Source organism: Cyanistes caeruleus, chromosome 1, assembly GCF_971803275.1.
Source record: "Cyanistes caeruleus chromosome 1, bCyaCae1.hap1.1, whole genome shotgun sequence".
NCBI classification, from domain to species: domain Eukaryota; kingdom Metazoa; phylum Chordata; class Aves; order Passeriformes; family Paridae; genus Cyanistes; species Cyanistes caeruleus.
The window spans coordinates 41,932,449-41,950,840 of NC_141701.1; the positions used below are offsets into that span (position 1 = coordinate 41,932,449).

The 18,392-nt window shown below is 39.5% G+C and overlaps 2 long non-coding RNA genes across 2 annotated transcripts in view; one reads left to right on the top strand and one right to left on the bottom strand.

Moving 5' to 3' along the window:
* Positions 1-18,392, bottom strand: part of LOC111924871 (uncharacterized) — a 101,452-nt gene that overhangs the window by 23,439 nt on the left and 59,621 nt on the right. Inside the window, exons 9-11 of the long non-coding RNA XR_002861879.2 lie at positions 12,445-12,581; positions 9,254-9,339; positions 9,070-9,140 (exon numbers count right to left, since the gene is read on the bottom strand). This is a non-coding gene — a long non-coding RNA (uncharacterized LOC111924871). The remainder of the gene's footprint in view (positions 1-9,069; positions 9,141-9,253; positions 9,340-12,444; positions 12,582-18,392) is intronic.
* LOC147655456 (uncharacterized) lies at positions 886-16,253 on the top strand. Its single transcript, XR_015286724.1, has 2 exons — positions 886-6,524; positions 14,216-16,253. It is a non-coding gene; the product is annotated as an uncharacterized LOC147655456 (long non-coding RNA).

Sequence of the window (18,392 nt, forward strand, 5' to 3'; positions counted from 1 at the left end):
GAAAAATAGGCTACTTTTGAGTTCAAGTGCCTGCACATGGTGTGCACACACACCCCCACAAATATATTCCTGAAAATATAACTATTTTTGGGTGTCTCTCCTCCCTTGCCACCTTCCTTCTATTGCTTTTACCACTAATGATGTTTTGCCCCTGTCTGCATCCTAAGCCTCCTCCCCCACTGTTTTTCACAGACCCTCAGTCAGCCTCACAGCCTATGACTTCTTCCTTCGAGAATCTAAACAAGATGGCTTTGCATCTGATTGAACACAATGGGCCTCTCTTCAAAGCCAAGCAACATTTTTCCTATCATTGTTTGCAGGGGAAGAGTCACTGTGCACTCTGCTCAGATATTACAGTCACACAAGCCTTATTAGCTTATGAGTAGATTTGCTGTCCTAAGAGGGTTCATACAACTAACAAGATCACTTAATCCCTTTCTAGGTCCCTCAGCATTTGTAACAAGTTTTGTAATCGCTTTTTAAATAAAATGTTCTGACCTTGCAAACTCACTTGCAAGCCAGCTCAATCCTCTGGCTTTTTTCCCTCCATATAGCTTTTATGACCTCTCCTATCTGGATAGCAAGCCCTTTCCCAAAGTATCTTAGTCCAATCCTCTTGATGCTATCCAGAGCTAAAGGCCCTCAGCATGTGCTTTGGATCCGATCCCTACCTGGCTGTTGTGCTCAGAGAGGCGTTGATCAAATCTGGTAACAACAAATCAGGGCCCAGAAAAAGTAGTTGTAGAACCTGGAGTTGTTCCATCTAATTGCAAGCAGGCTTTCACAACTCATTTACTGAAGAAAACTTCCTTATCAGGTGAGGATGTGACTAACTTCCACCCAGATTTCATGCTGTGGTTTTTATCAAAAACACGTGAATTTTATTTTTTTTTTATCCACAGAATAAGCTTTCCAAACGTGCTGTATCAAAAGCCTCAGGATGGCACAGTGGCAATCTTGCCCAGTATCTGCCATGCACTTCATGTTCTGGGGTTAGCCCTGCTAGTGAAGCAGGCCTGCATAGGGATGCTACATCTATATTTTTGTATTAAGCTCCATGCCGTGATGAATACACTGCCACCAGTATCCTAGGTAGCTCCTTTAACAACTCATTTATTCCCAATAATTCCAGCCTTGTGAACATTAACTGTTGTTAGGACACGCAGGCATTCCCTGTTGCATTTATCTGCCCACACTGGCTCTTTTTAGTCCCCTGTGGTGAATCTCTTAAATGTCACCCATGGATGTCAGGATGAAAACGTCTGTGAAGGTCTGGTACAGTCCAGCCCTCACTGTGCACATGTGCCAGAAGAGCCAGGCTGTAATGCCTGGGCTCTGCTTCCACCTCTGACACTGAATTGCTGGACAAATTCCAACAAATCAGATTACTTGTGCCTGCATTTCAGCCTTTCATCGGATACAGGGGAGTTCTCTGATTCTCTAGGGTATTCCGTGGCTTAATAAACACTTACAGGGTGGGATGGATCAGTGTACACCAAGGTGGAAAACACTGTGATTTTCATTTAGGACTAGTAACCTACCAAGGATCTAAAACCACATTGAAAGCTAGAGGGATTTTATTCCCAAGAAGGTGAGCAACCAAAACATTATAGACAGTATTGAAGCTTAATTAAATAGCAAATATTATTATAGTAATAATTTAGAACTTTGCTTTCCAAGACCAAAAAAAACATTTTGGTAAACTCTAATTAAGACTCAATTCATGAAACACAACCTCTTTGCAGTGGATAACTATATATGTGTCATGGTGCGTAGCAACATGACTGAACAGATTAGAACAGGAAAGCAAAGGAAATGCCACATCCAACCTGCAAGTTCAGAGGGGATGAGGTAAACAAGAAAGATCCCAGGTGGAACCAGGATTAGGGCACCTTGAAGTTGCTACTGCCAGACAAATGATTAAGAACACTTAAGACCGGCAATTGTGAAGCAGGTATTTAATACCTTTTCTGAAAAAATACTACCTGCATCAGCAGTGTTCCCTACATCCTACTGAGACATGAGTACATCAGGTGAGTACATGAGGACATCAGGTGAGGATGTGCCACCTCCAGAGGAACTACTGCTGACTGCAGCACTTGGGAGCTGCAGGAGCTTCCCCAGCCATGCCAGGATGTCAGAAAGGCACTAGGCAGCCAGAGCCCCTTGCACAATCACTTCACAGCATCCTCTCTCTTCTCAATATCAAACTGCCTGGAGCCACCTTCTTCCACAGTCCCACATATCCCAAAACATGAGCAGAGGAATTTAATTGCAAAGAGGCTCCATTACTCTTATACCCATAAGCTGCTATTTCATTTTATACTTTGCATAAGTAAACTAAACTCTTTTTCAGCAATTATTTTCCCTTAATCTCCATGCCCTTCCCTAATCTTGATTAAAATATTTAAAGTTTTTAATACATTTAGTTTTTCAGTCTTTGACTGTTTTTTTCCTAAAAAAAGTAAATTATATCTTAAACTCCTATTATGCTTTATGCTTTTTATTTTTCTAAATTACAATTTTGCACCAGAAATTCCTTGGTTTTATATAAAACACACCACTTAAAACTACTATTTATTATGTATCATAAATAAATGAAAAATTGCCATTTTGTTAGATTTTTTTAAAGCATATAACACATCACAACACAAATATGCCCTGGTACAAAAATTTCTGGAGATAGAGCTGAGTTTTTACACAGAGCTAACTCCAAAAGTCTGGGGAAGCCTAAGCTTAGGAATGACAACCCAAATACTATCCAGAGAAGTGATCCCATGTAGCCAGAAAATATTGGCAATTCCTGATACTGTCTTTCTCTTACTCCAAAAAAAAGACCATGGGGAAGAGTTCCAATATACTGTGGGAGCATCCACCCAATATTAATGTATCAACATTAATGAGGAAAAAAAATAAACACATGTGACAGAGTTGTTCAACACCTATCAGTCCTCAGTTTAAGGCAACTGCAATTAAAGGTAGCAGCAATCAGGAGCTTTGTAAGAGTTCTAAGAACAAACCTTCACTTATAAAAGTTTGCTTACAGTCTTCACAGTACTTAAAAAATCTGGTTTGTAGGACAGTTATTCCAAGGTTTTCTTGTCATTTATAGTTTTTATGAACATCCATATCAGCTTCAGCTGATATGTCATGGACTGAATTTCCAGAAGCTCCACTTCATAAGGCTTGTTGGAGCCTATTGTACACAAGAAATTACTTGGATAAATATTGCTGGAGTCAAGACAGAAAAAAAACCCTCCTCTCTTCTTCCATCCTCCAAATGATTTATAGAGACTTAGTGTAAGAGCATATTTTACCAGTAGTTTTTTTACTCAGGAGGATAACTAATTTAATAATCCCACTGAACAAATGACAAGTCTGATTGTCTCTGGGAGAGAAGTGAAGGAACAAAGAAACCTTGTCACACCATGTTTTTTAGAATGATGTTATACAACCCCCATACCCTTGCCAGCAACTTCTTGTGACTCATTCTCTTCTGAAAATGCTGTTATCGATCTCATATTGAGACAATGAAATTTAACTTATTTGGTGTCTGTTTCTGTTCAGTTGGCCTTTCACAGAAGCCAGAAAACATTTATAAAAACTGGAATGTAATAAGATTTGGGGAGAATTTATTATGGATAAGTATGATAAATAAACAGAGGGCAAAAGTTACTGAGAAACTGAGGTTTCTTCCAATTCTTTCTCTTCTGAGGAAGTAGCACTTTTCATCCTCAGTCAGAGGAGACTCCGGTTTCAGCCTCAGTTATGTGTTAGGAACCAGCAGCCCAAGGCCATTATAGTAGCAGATGCTCCATCACCAGCAGCTATGTGTTACTCCACTGGGGATACCAACACAGAAAACACAAAGCCTTATTTGCTGTCCTTGCACCAGCTAAAGTATTCACGACCACTTCAACCAGCTAATGCAGGTCTACAGTAATACCTGAAAAGGCTGTCTTAAAACATGATCTTACTTGTACTGAAGGCAACAGTAACCTGATTTTGCTGTGAAGGCACTTTGGGGATCCCCCTTGCTCAAAGAAAAGTCACCAGAAGCCAATATATACATACTCCAAAACTTACTTTGATAGGAATGAGGAATAATGAAAAAACAGGTCTTTAAGCCTAAGTGCTCTACCAAGATTAACCAGGAAGCAGGCAATTTGCCAAACACCCCTGTACTCCTTGCCCAGCTCCAAGCCTTCAGTCTTGCTCCAAAAGACCCAGGTTCCATTCAGGGTCTTTCCACTGCCAGAGAGAGCTCTACAAACCTTGCTGGAGCTTGCTCCCTCTCCTGCAGCAGCAGGTTATTAAAGAGCCTGTATTCCTCTGCCTGCCCCCACAAACATAAATCCTTATTTTACATTGCCTCTCCTCTAACACTGAACATAAAAGAACATACTTTTTATTGAAGTTTTATCTTTGCCTGGGCTTCTAACAACCCACACTGAACACTTTGTTATTATGGCCCCTTCTGGATTTAGAGGTATATAAGCTGTTTGTGCTTGGCTGCATGCATTGGTATTTTTATGTTCTTATGTATCTTTATCTGTACAGTATCTCTGAATACGCTTAAAACTGTTTAAAAAAAAAACTCCCTAAGACTTTGTTCAAATACACGTGTAGAAAAGTGATCTGCTACACACATATTTCCTCATCGCTTGAACTTTCACATTCAGCAAGGGTTGGAGTGTTTAATTTTGGCCATTTGTTTTAATTTGGCCATTACAGTTTAAAGGTCGTGCCCCAGATTTGGCCCTGTGAAGATGTATTTTGCTCCAGTTTAAAAAGGTACGAGGCATAGCATTTTCACATCATAGAAATGCTTCTCTCTCTTTTTTTCCTAATGTAAATTTTGCAACGCTAATTCCTTTCATAAGAGACGTAGGGATAAGTGGTGGTTTACAGTTCAACCTTCCCCTGGTGCCCATAAATATTTATTGTTCCTTGCCCTGTTTCAAGGCCCAGATGAAATTCATCTTCGTGGGGGGAGGAAGGGGCGGCGGTGGTGGTGAGGGAAGGGATGTGGAAGGGCGAACATCATCTTTAAAGTATAAATGTGAAGAAAACGAAAACAGATGCGTGGAGAGGAAAAGAGAAGCTGGTGGGAACACGGCAGGGCTGGAGCGCATTTTCCCTGGGAGACGGCGGTGCCGCGCACTTCCTCGGGACTCCCCGCGGGCGGAGGGCTCCCCCGCGGACACATTCCCGGCAGGAGCGGGGAGCCGCTCCCCGGCCAGGTCCCGGGCCACGCAAGTGCACCGTCCTGCCGCTAGCCAAACCTCCGTCCCTTCCAGCCAGAGAGGAAAATGCCTCCCAGCGGGCAGGCAGAGGCGCGGCCCGCGGCGCTGCGCTCGCCCAGGCGCTGGGCAGGGCCTTGCGGCGGGGCACCAGACAGGGCACGCCGTGCGAGGACAGCCCTTCGCAGGCGGGCGGCAGCGGGCAGGAAAAGGGGGAGGAGGTGCCGGGAGGGGGACCGGGAAACTGTAACTCATTGTGGCTGGGCTGGACTGGCCGGGGTGGCGAGCGCTCGCAGGGCCAGCACATCCATCAACCTGCCGAGCGGCCGACAGGCTGGAGCCGCGCTGCTCCCGCGCTCCCCGTGTCAGCAATGATCCGGCCCAGTGCGCCGCGCCGCCGCTGCCCGGACACCGCTCCGGACAGTGTTCCGGACAGTGTTCCGGCCACAGCTCGGGCCAGCCAGCCCATCCCGCCCGCACCCCGCGCTGCCTGCCGGGCTCCCGCACGCCTGAGGGGATCCCCGGCCTAAACCCCTTCCCTGCGGCTGCACCCGAGCTTAATTTAATTCCGTCCTGTCCAGTCGCATTAAAGGCCGCGTTTGGTCTGGCATCGCCTCTACGCCAGCCGTATCACCGCCGCTCCAGCAGTCCTCGTGTGAAGCACCGGGCCCTGGGGCTTTCTCCAGCGCTTCAAACGGGGCACACCAAACGCTATTCCCCCACCTCCCCCCCCATTTTACTGTTAAAGAAACTTCCCAGTTTGACCACTCACAAGATTTTCTCATGGGCAGACCTTCCTCAGAGGCAGCTCAAGCTGTTTCTTAGTTGCTGTGCCATGAATAAATGGCTTTGTGGAACTGTACAACTTAGACTTCGCAGTGGAAAACCTGGGGTCAAACTGGTGAGAAGTTACCTTTGCTGTCCACTGGTAAAGCCACGGCCTTAAGAGCTGCATACAGCACCTGGGCACTGGGCCTAATCTCCGCTTGCAGCCTGCCCCCCACCCAGCTGGGACGCTGGCACAGGACATGAAGGTGCTGGCTTTGCTGCGGTGCCTGATACGCATCAGCTACAACACCTCCTCATGTCACCGGGCCTTCGCTCACAGCTCCCGCTCTAAACTTCCTGCACTTTGTCTGCTTAAGGCAGAGCCAGAGCACTGCTTCAGTGATGGGGCGCTGAGAGTGATTTGTCTGATTTCAAAGTTTTTGCTTGAAGGATTTAGTTACTTCTTACTTTTTCTTTTAGAGGCTGATTTAAATAGGCGTTTTGAAAACATAGGTAATAGCACTTGCAAAATATATGCAACTTTCTCAACATGGAAGACTATTTATATATGATACAAACCTATCTCTGACATGTTTTCCACATAATTTCCAAATTTTCTTTTGGTTTTGTTGTAGCTCATATGTCTTAACATGCCCACATAAATGAAGATTTCTGTATTATTATTATTATTATTATTTACTATTCAGTAGTGTGGCTGTTATCCTGAAAGAGAAGATACAATGAAACATGAACAGTTCTTTCATCTCTAAGAATACAGATGAAATTTATAAGCTTAGGTCATGCATTAGGAGCACATCAATACTCAGGAGAGCGGTTAACACATTTTAGCTTTAGGTATGTTCTCACAGTCTTATGAAATCAAAGGTACTTAAGATCAAAATAGGGAGGATTCTTTTATAAGAATAAACTTCAAAATATAATCATAGGATCACCAAGGGTGAAAAAGACTTCCAAGAGTCCAACCATTAACTCAGCACCACTGTGTTTACCATTAAACCATGCCCCACAAATGCCACATCCACATGTTTTTGAACACTTCCAGGGATGGTGATCCTGTAACTTCCCTGGGCAGCCTGGGAAGCAGGCTTGCGGTGCTTGATTACCCTTTCAGTGAAAAATACCCAAACTGCTTTCCTGCAGCTGCAATCTAAAGGATGTTTCTGCCTTACAGTTTATTATTCCACCATCACCAAAATGTTCTTTGCTTTTTTTTTTTCATTGGATAAAATAAATATGTAGTGTATCAGGGGCGAAAATTAAATGAGATTCTGTTTTTGAATGAAGTGAGAGGGTGGATTTTAGATGGGCAAATACAATTACTCTAAGAGGTGTTCTGCTAAGCAAAAAAGGATTCATATCCCTATACTTAAAGAAGTACACACTTAAGAGTCCAATACAATATTTGTCCACAGTACTGAAGCTCTAATGGTACCGTTTTGAGCTCTATCACTCCTGCAATACCAGCTCAGAAGGTCTCGTAAAAACATAATGATGATTTCATTGTGATATCTATATTCTGATATAGCATGACAGTAATATCTATTACTAAGATACAAGAAAAGGAGGAAGTACACAAAATCTGATAAATTGACCTCTCAAATTTCAGAAATTATTACTGAAAGCATTTTTTGCAATACTTAAGTGTTTTCCAGGAAGCCTCAGCCTCTGATATCAAGCCAGTCCTGTTCCTGCTCAATAGTGTGCTAGATCTGACAGGATAACATACCAGAATGATTCCCACTACCTCCACTGTGAAATGCGACATGCACAGTGTGAAAAGTGACTCTCATGTTTATGAATGAGCACACCTTGGCAAAATCAGGCTCACCTCCAGCACTCTGATCTTTCTACACATATAATTAGCATTATCAGCCTGGCATTTTCTGAAATGATACCTGTGCATTTTGAGCACTGCATTTTTTATTCAGAGCATTCATGCACTTAAGGGCAAAGGCAACTGTTTCAGAGACAAGGTAGGTGGGAAACTAGTGAAGGAATTAGCTTTAGAGTGGTGTCATTCCAGTTTGTAGTGAATCTGCTGTATTCTTAAGAAATAACATCAGGCTTTCACTGGTGTCTGGAAAACATCATTTGCTGTGCAGGTAGTCTGTCAGCTGTTGCAGGACAAAGGACACTAGTGAAAGATTACATATGATGTGTCATGCTGAAAGACTACTGTTCCATCAAACTTTTCCACTTTCAGCAGGACATAGTGCTAGAAAACAGTGAGGAGAAAAAAAAAACTACCAAAAATACCTTGAAAATATGAGAACAAACAAGTGTTACTCTCACCAATGAAGTATTCCCACCAAAGCAGCAATTTACAGAAAGTCTGAAGTATTATACACTAGAGAAATTAATCTTGCGTTAATTCTTAGAGGTGGCCATGAACATGACAACCTTGTCAAATCATTCATTGCTGACTAGAAGAAAATGTAATACCTATTAAGAGGGAAACATGGTTTCCTCAGAAATTCTCTTTAAAAAAAATTGTTGAGATTTCTGGTTTAAAGTGAACCTATTAAAAGATGAGTATAGGCAAATCTTAACAAATATTTAGCGATATAAAATATTTTACTGAAATGCCAGCAGTCACACAGCAGCATTTATGCTAGGTGGCTGCCCTGTATTAAATGATACAGATTTAAAAGGATTTGGATAGTCAGATAACATTCAAATTATAATTGAATCCAAGCCAGAAATTCTAGATCCAGATACTCACTTAGATATTTATGGAAACCAATCCAAATGTAACATGGTTTCATAGCTAACAAAAGAATAACAAGTAGCTGTTGCAAGTTACTGGACCTGTCATACATTATTAATTGTGGATCATCCTTGCCAACTCTCATGGTTGTTCTGTGCTCAGCTCTTACAATAATCAGTATTTTTCTTGAAGTACTAGTTCCCAGAGTCATATGAATATACACAAACCTCATCTTTCTCTCTGTATTCTTTTAGCATGTCCTAATGAATTCTCACAGTAAACTACTCTATCTTGTGTGTACAGAGAGAGAAATTCAGGGCCTTGTCTTACCTCCTTTATAGTCTGCAGAGGAATTCCAGGTTTATTTTCATCAAACTTCTGGCATGTTACCTGGGCCTGTACTGCAGTAGGTGTTACATGAGGAGACACAAACCAAACTGATCAAGATACTGCATCTTAATAAGCTATTATCTATCAGGTAAGTAATAGTAACTGGCTGGGGGAGTGCTCTTACCATGTCCAAACTGTGATGTACTTCTAAATGAAGGTGCCTATTCTGCACTGATTGTTGTGACATCAAGAATGCCCCTGACTCATGAGCTAAAAGAGATCATAATCACAGCAGAATTAACAGCAGAATCTGAATCCATTCTGAATCTATACTTTTTAATCTTTAATTTAGTAGATAAATGCTCTGTAATCTAAATGAAGTACTCAATAAAGTACACCTGGCTTCTGGCCATGTAGGAAAAAGCCCTACAAATATTGCTCCACTGATTCCACATTCATTTGGTAAGGCAGAAATAAGCCCATTGTAACAGGAGATTGCCATAGGATCCGTATCTCCAGCTTTGCAAATGAACATGCCTTGATGTTTAATTTTCCGTGAGTTCCTCTGCATTTAGGTACCAGCAGGAGACCATTATACTGTGACAGCACTCAGTTCTGATGACATTATCTTAAACTTTTCCCAGTTGTCCGTCCTCACCCCTGTAGTGCTGCCGTCATCTATTAACATTCCACTGACAACAATGAAAGATGTTAGAGCACAGCGTGTTAACCCGGTAGCCAGGCTGGGTGCTTTCACCTGGACATACGTTTGGCAGCAGCCAGAGAGTTAATTAGCTGGATGACATTGTGCCAATTCCTCACAAGACTCATCTGAGATGCTTTGCATTTATAATTCATGGATTCGTAGATTTTTATGGCCAGAAAAAATCATTAGGTCATCAGGCTCTCCTTCTCTGTTACAAAGGCCATACAATTGCATTCACTTACTCCTGTTGTTAACCCAATTACTTGTGTTCCACTGTCTTCCAGAAAAGACATCCAAAGACTTCAAAAGATGGCTAACCCACTTCTCCTTTGGAAGTTTATCCCTACAGCTAATCACCCTAAGTATTACACAACTAATATAGGCTTGGGACTAATAAAGCTTAGTCCCCTATGGATTCGTGTTTCATGGTTGATTGACTTCCATGCCTAACAAGCTGTGAGCTCTGATTAAAGCTTCTTCCCGTATAGAGAACATTTTTAAGGTCTTTTCCCCAAGTCCTTGTGGATCCTCTGTGTGTTACTAATGTGACAATTCACATTATGGCCCTGACGGTACTTCAGATCACTACAGATCTCTCTGTCAGGATTGCTCAAAGAGAGGTTTCACCTATTCTTTACCAAATGCTTTCATGAAAGCTGCAGAAACGTAATTGCTTTTCAGACCTCTCCCCACCAAGAGTGACTTCAGAGAAACATGGTCAAAAGTTACTGGAGGCACCCGTACAAATATATGCATGCACAAATACACATGGCATTGTTATTTGCATTTTTTTTTCTAAATAATTGTGCCTTATTTATTTTAAATAATTTGTTGCTGTCTTCCTCATTATGTTTTCCTTTTCCTCCTCAGTATGACTTTCATCTCCAACTCATGTGAGTGCCCCTTAGCACCGAGAATCTGCTCTGAACCGAAATCATTAATGCACTCAGTAATCTTTTTAATATGATGAACATCTTGAGTTACTTCTCTTTCTTATCCTATTGAGTTGGTTTTTTTCACAGGCTGGAACACCTTTTATTTCTGTACTCTTTTTATTTTCTGTACTCTTGCAAAATTTTTCCCAATACAGACATCATGATATGAAGACAGGCCCATATGCCCTACTCTTTTTCTGTATTTTCCCAAACATCTGAGCTGGTCCAATAAACAAAAATGCATCCCTTGCTACAAATCTTTCCATATCCTTAGACCACTATAGTTACAACAACATTGCTAAGAGACAGGAACAGTATGCAGTGTTTTCAGTGTTAATCTCCCCAGTGTCAGATAGAGGTAAAAACACCTCCTTACGCTACTCACAACTCCCCTTCTTATATATCAAAGGGCCACATCAGTCTTTTCCCAGAACATCTCACTGGGAGCTCATGTTGAGTGACTTGTCTTCTTTGACCTCTAAATCCTTTCCAGAGCTTTCTAAGACACAGTCTTCCTATTGTTCAGAGAGAAACTGCTAATGTTCTCCCAAAATACTATACACGTTACACTAGAAGAAAGGATTGTTACAAACAATTGTTTTGGACAGCAAAAAAGGGTCCATAGCCAAGTTTCCCAAAATCAGTGTAAGAAATATCCAACAGAAAAATGTTAAAATTAGGAAGACTGAAACATACTATACTAATCTTAATATGTCAAAATACCTGCTTTGATATTGTGGGAGAGATAGAAAGAGTAGAAATGGGAATTCACATACCATTTTTGATGATTTGTATTTTGGAGAAAAGAATAGAAAGCTGTTACAAAGGCAGTATTTATTTAGTAGTACTGGTAATGAAGCCTTGTGTGTCTGAAACTAGTGAACTGAAATGGTGTGAACCAAAATCAGAGGCTGTTTTGAAAAGAAAGGGCTTTGCTTTCCTTTCAGGATTTATGATTGTAAAAGTGAATTCATATCTCATAGAGATGTTGAGACACTCCATTTAACTGCTTTGACAGTCTTTGAGAAAAACAGATCTAGAACCATGTTTAAATATTTTTTTATTTTGCATATTACTCAACTAAATTATCTTGTGCAGAATTATTTTTATTAATTAGCCCCATCTTACCTAACTGCTGTCAGTTTTGGTAATTAAAAAAAAAAAAGTCAGTTGTTTGGCATGATGTTCTTTTGCATCTACAATGAAATCTAATAAAGACTGAGGAGAAAACTAGTAATTTTCTTGTGGGAAAACTGTGGCTAACTTCCACTGGGTCATCTGACAAGAAAATAGCACTAAGTGATGTTGATTTTGGTGATTACATACCAGTTCCTGAGACAACCATTCTCCTTGTGGACCAGCTCCTTGAAGAGCTGTCTGTCTCCAGGAAAGGACTGAGAATTCTCAGCTTCTGTCAGATAAGAAGGGACTTGCTATGCCAAATCCTGCCTTTGAGAAAACGTTTCAGGGAAAAACCTCTGCACACAAAATACAGTTAAATGGCTTTTAGAGACAGTTCTGTCTCTTGTACCATATTAATCAAAAACATAGCTGGATTTTTAAAAAAATAATTATAAGGTGACAGTTAAGAAAAGTTCTTGTAGAAAAGGAGTGTTGATCAAGTTGCTTTCAACTGAAGCTTGCAGACAAGAATAATTTTACATTTAATATTTATTACAGGAGTAGTAATAAAGCAGTAGCACAACACACTAAAGATATTATTTTTCTTTATACCTTGTTGAAGAATATGCAGATGTCCTTCGAGGAAAATGAGAATCATTTTAAATGAGAAGCCTTTTAATTGTGAGAAATTAATGGCTCTTCTCTCTTCTGATGAGTTTAATGCTCGTAGAGATCTGCCTCTGCAAACACTAACACATAGAAATTACATATCTGCATCAAACTATTTTCATTATCAGAATCCAACACTGACTTTATACAGCTTTAAATAGTAAATGACAAGCCTAAGTAAAAAAAAGAAAAATAAAGAAGTTAGTAAAAGTCTAAACCTGAGGCAATACATAAATCTGCTGATACTGCAAAGTCAGCACTCAGAAAGCAAGAAATCCAAGAAATCCAAATCCTGTTGCCAAACTAGGCTTCTAACTGTGGAAGCTAATTAGCCCAGTTTTTACCTAGAAGGGAATTTCTGTTTAAAATTCACCCAGGTTTTAGGTTACAATGATTTAAGATTACAGACCACCACCCTCCAATATAAATATACATATATATATATATATGTACATGGTAAATTTGTTTTAAGGCCTTCCACTGGAAAAAAAAAAAAAAAGCCACGATAAAATACTAAGGCCACCTTAAAGATTCAACCATATATTCCTTCCAGCCATAGAGGAAAAAATATTTCCCATGAGATTACAAACAAAGAGGGATTAATTAGTAAGAGATAATTCTTAGGCATTGCACAATGCATTCATGTCCCTCAAGTCAGCACATTTTACTGAACAATAATGTCAACAGCATCGGTTCTTACTGGTCAAAATTACATATGCATGATACCTTTCAATTTGAAGACTATAGTAATTTCAAGGGATTTAAATTTGTATCCAGGCAAAGAAGACATCGGTGATATGATACAATTTTTAATGTGGGTTAATTCCTGACTTGAACACTTTTTAGTTCAAACTGCTGATAATCAACATCGGGGGGATTTGCTTTTGATTTTCTCAATGGGAACAAGCCTACTGGAAAGCTCATCAGTGGAAGCTGCAGGTGCACGTCCCCTCTGAAGATGTTAACCTAGAAGAAAAGCCATGATCCCCCTGAGATAAATACAATGTGATAATTATTGGAAATTCTGGTACAATCTTCTGATAGGAAAGCAAAAATTTTAACATCAATTTTAGATGAAGATGAAGATTATTTAGATTATTTAGAAATCAGTTCATGAAAATGCCATGATTCTCTCTGACAGCAGAGGACTGTTGCCCTAGAGATCTCCAGTCTCAAATTTGTGTATTCATTTGAAAACACCCATTGGCGTCATTGTATATGGGAGCTGAATTTGTCCTGAATTTGACTGGAAATCTGTCTCTTCAGATACTGAGGTCAGATTTGGAAATACAGCCTTAAACTCTCCTGCTTCTTTAGCCATGAAATAGGTATGCCAATTGTGTACTACACTAGGCAAAACCTTTACGTGTATATTTGCCAAAAAGAACAGTGATAGGGAGAGAAGAATGCCATGTCTCTTTACTGTGCCTAGACACAGTGCCATTTGAACACAAAACAAAACACATGGCAGAGGATGATTGTGAAGAAGGAGCCAGTCCTCACAGTCATTGACTGGAGAGAAATTTCTGGCAGTCTTTAGTTCAGGTTCTCAGACAGCTCTAAGGAAATCAAGGGTAGATATCTTTATCATTAAGCAATAAGGCTCGAAGGGAAAAGAAAATACTTGTGAATATCATCTCTCTAACCATCTCTGATAAATTAACTGTCTTAATCCCTTTTCCCACTCCTTTTTTCCACCCATCCTTTTTTTTAGGTGACTACGCCCTTTCACCTGCTTCACCCTCACCCTTGCCAGCTTCAGTACTTGGAGCAATTCAGAGAGCCCTGCCAGCAAATCTCCCGCTCCACTTACTGCTGTGCTGCCCCACCTCCCATCTGCTGCTCCACAGCCTGTCTGAAGAGACTGGGATTGGCATGGAAGCAGGTGAAACACTCCGAGAAGGCAGACAGAGGGAAGCAGCAGGTTCCCAGCTGTTAGCAGATGGAATAGGATTTAACTTTTCTCCCACGAGACCTGAGCAACCCATAGCTAGATGGAGTTGCCCTGCAGTCACTATTCATTTTCCAGAGACATCAAAGGTCTAGCATGCTACATTTTGCACTGCTTCTTCACTAAAGAGTAAGATGCTGTTGAAAAATCAAGTAACTGCACTGCATTTTCATGATAAAAATTGTAATTGCCACTGAAGTGGTGTTTAATAATTTTAAATGAAGCTCTGAGGCATTCTAAGAAAAGAAATATAGGGCAAAGGATTCTTCTGTAATATAATGCAAACCCCTCACTCAATATGTTAGTGAAATTTATGTAATTAATTAGTGGCACTTAATGAACATTTAAATATCCTGTGCCTTTGGCTATCACAGAAAAATATTCTGGCCAATGAATGCAATCAAATTAGTCAAGGAACAGTACGGAATTTTTATTTTTTTTTTTTTTAAGCATGAAAAGTTATCTGTTAAAAAATTATGTCTAAAAAATTAAAAATAAGTACCTGGTATGTAAGCTCACTAGTTTATTGAAATTAAAAATGAAAAGCTTTTCATTAATACTCGTATTTGGGGAGGTAAATAGCTGCATTGCTGGCTCCAAACCAAACCAACTTCAGACAAGTGGTTGCTGAGATCACAGCAGCAATGTACAATATGTACGCAATGTATATGTTGATAGCAACAACCACATACAACATTTCACAGAAAGTCACATTTACCTAAATTTTCTAAGGCACTACAACACAGCAGGGTTCTTTCCTGTGATCTTGAATTATAAACGTGTAGATATTTTGCCAAATTTTATTTTCCAGTCAAATTACTAGAAAACAACAGCAAAAAGTTGCAATATATAAAGGAAAACATAACGTCTGAATCCCTTTGGAAAAGCCTAGCAACAGCATCAGTTTGGGTAGGAATTTCAGCTAGGACAAGCCTTCAAGCTTTTTTCTGGAGCAACTAACCATCTCAGCTCAAAATATAAAACTTCCTGGAATGCCAAGGTACATGAAGAAAATTTAGATATGAATCATGTTTATTCAAGTTTTATTTAAAGATAGAAATAACTCCTTTGGACTCCTTGGCAGCCTAGGGCTGCTTACAGGTTACACCTGTAACTCCCATTATGTTAATGAGATTATACTTACTCATTAACCTCTAGTGTATTAATGGCTAATTATGTGTCTTATTATTTAAAAGTGGATGCCCCATCCACAGGTTGCGTAGGGATAGGATGGCTGAATACAAATGTTTAGGTGTGTGAAATGAAAAGGTAAAGCTGTATCTGCAAAGAGTTCTTGGAGGTTAAATATTTAACATTAGGAGGATATTCGTTACATTATATATAAATTAAATGAATGTGCAGGTGGAATAAAGACAAAGCACTGATATTGTAACTTGCAGCAGGCATTTGCTTCAAAGATGCTCTTGGTATCAGAGTGAATTTCTTTAGTACCAGTCATCATCCTCTCCTCAGAGCACTCACATGTACCCTATAGCAAGTACAAGCATATGCTGTGCTAAAAAACAATCTACTGTTGACTCGTCTTCTAAGACAGTATTAAATTCAGGTCATTTTGACTGAATTACACAAAATTTTCACCTACAGTTCTTTTGCAGAATAGAGGTGTTGAAATGTGCTGAGTAACATACAGCTATTTTACCCAAGTATTTTGTGGAGGGGGGAGATAAGAATATATTTTAAAACATTTTAAGTAGCAATACTATTTGCCCAACTAAATGTTTAACAATGTTTCAACGTGAAGCATTTTGTTTCCTGGATTAAAGAAAAAAAAAAATTAAAATTCTCTTGAAGTTATTTCTCATGTAATAAGAAATCTTCCTCAAAATCTTATCCAACCTCTTGTTATTATTTTTTTTGTTTTTTGAAACTGCTAGAAAGCCAAATAATCCATTCGACACAAAGTCCTTTTTCTTAAACAGAACTTCTCAGACAGGGCCTAGCCTGCTGAACAGCATTTAATCACCACCACCAAAGCACAGTTATGGTGTCATGCAAAAGATAGTGTCACTGAGTCTCTAGGTATGAGAAAGATGATTTGTTTGACTTGATTTTTTTTTTTTCCTTCCTAATAGCACTGAGAAATCCCTTTAGGCAAGACCCTTTTTTTTTTTCTCCTTCCTTTGTTTTAATTTTTCCTTAAGCAAAAAGGAGTGGGACTCATTTGTTAGGTGTGTGAGACTTTGCAGGTCTGGTTTTACAATACACCATTTAGTCTTTGGTGAGGCTTGTTAAACCCTGAAAGAAAAGTCATGCATTGACTGAGTGACGCCACCCTGAGGTTGATTCCCAAGGGAAAGTAAAGATTTGGTCCTGCCTTACAATCATTAGGGTGACCGAGAACACCTTCTAGCAAGTGATAGCGTACCCAACCTTGGCAAGCTGCATAATAACATTAAACCCAGTGATGTAATTATTCACTCCTAATATAAAGGGCAGGGTTCCCTGGGAAATCAGGAGCAGGGCTGAGAAATACATTTCACAATACAAACGGAGGCAGTTTGTCAAGACTCTAACCTGGGAAAATTGACTTGTGAAGCTGTCCTATGCATCCAGTGTGCCCAGTTCAGAATAATTTCAAATTTATGCAGGGAGGATCTTTAAAGCACTAAATTATCAGGCTTGAATACCTTGTTTGAAATATCACTTTAATTTGTTGTGGCTCAGAGATCTTTAACTTCTTATTAATTATGGAGATACATAATGTAAATATATACATAAGTTTAGCATAGTAATTTAAACTAAGGCCTACTGACCTGTGAACATAAGAAAAATTTATAGGTAGAAAATATCTTTCATATAAGCTAGTGAGAAAGCATCACTCAAGATGGCATATAAAACTTTTCTTCAATGTCAAACATCTTTTTCATGAGCATTTCTTCCTTATTTCTTTATTCTGTGTAACCTTGTGTGTTGCCAGGTAACAAATTTTTACTGTGTAAAGGTACACATTTCCAAATATATCCTTAAATACAAACTGAAAATATTTTCATCTTCATACATTTATACACCTACAATTTTGGATTTGTTTGAAAAGGAATAGCTACACATGCCAAAGAAGTGACTGTTCTGTACCTCTGTACACAGAAAAATAGATTTTTCTGCAAGTATATTTCAAACTGTGGAATATTTGAACTACAGCCCAAGTAATTACCTGAGCAGTCTACTGGGAATGTACATATTAGAACAAGTTGTAAAATAATCTCTTCCAAATAGCTATTAAAAACAAAATTACAGATCCTGGGCCAGATTCTCAGCTGTTACAAATTGGTGGCTGTTACAAGTCTCTGACTTCATGTGTGCAAAGGTTGAGCTCCAAGAGAAGTTTTACAGTAAAACTACAAATAACTGAAAAATGAGGTTCAGAGTAGAAGCACAGGTGGTATTCACACCATCTCCTTCAAATTCTTTTAGGCATTTAGCCTGGCTTCTCTGAATCATGCCTGCCTCCTCTACACTGGCAGTATGAGGATCCTGGGTTTCTCCAAACTGCACCATAACAGATGACTAAAGCAGAATCAGTCAGACAGTGTAAATGCCCTGAATACCACAGAAAGGTCATGTCTTCTGTCAATATATCTGAATTGCTAGAGAGACTGCTTTCAAGACAAGAAAAGAAGTATCAAACCATTTCATTGTAAAGATTGCAGTTATTTGCAAAAGCAAATCAGTTGTTGCTCCAATTCCTGCAACACTTTCTAATTTCTCTGGGATTCTCTTAATTAAAAAGTACCCTGGATATTGTCTTGCTGTCTATAATAAGAAAGATTCTTATTTTCTTCTTTAATGACAGTCTAAATCTAGTGTAGTAACCAACTGACTAACACAGGGAAATCCCAATCTTTCAGCTCCATTGTATAATTTATACAATATGTTCAACACTTTCCCACATAATAAACGTGGGAATCCCTTACAACCAGTC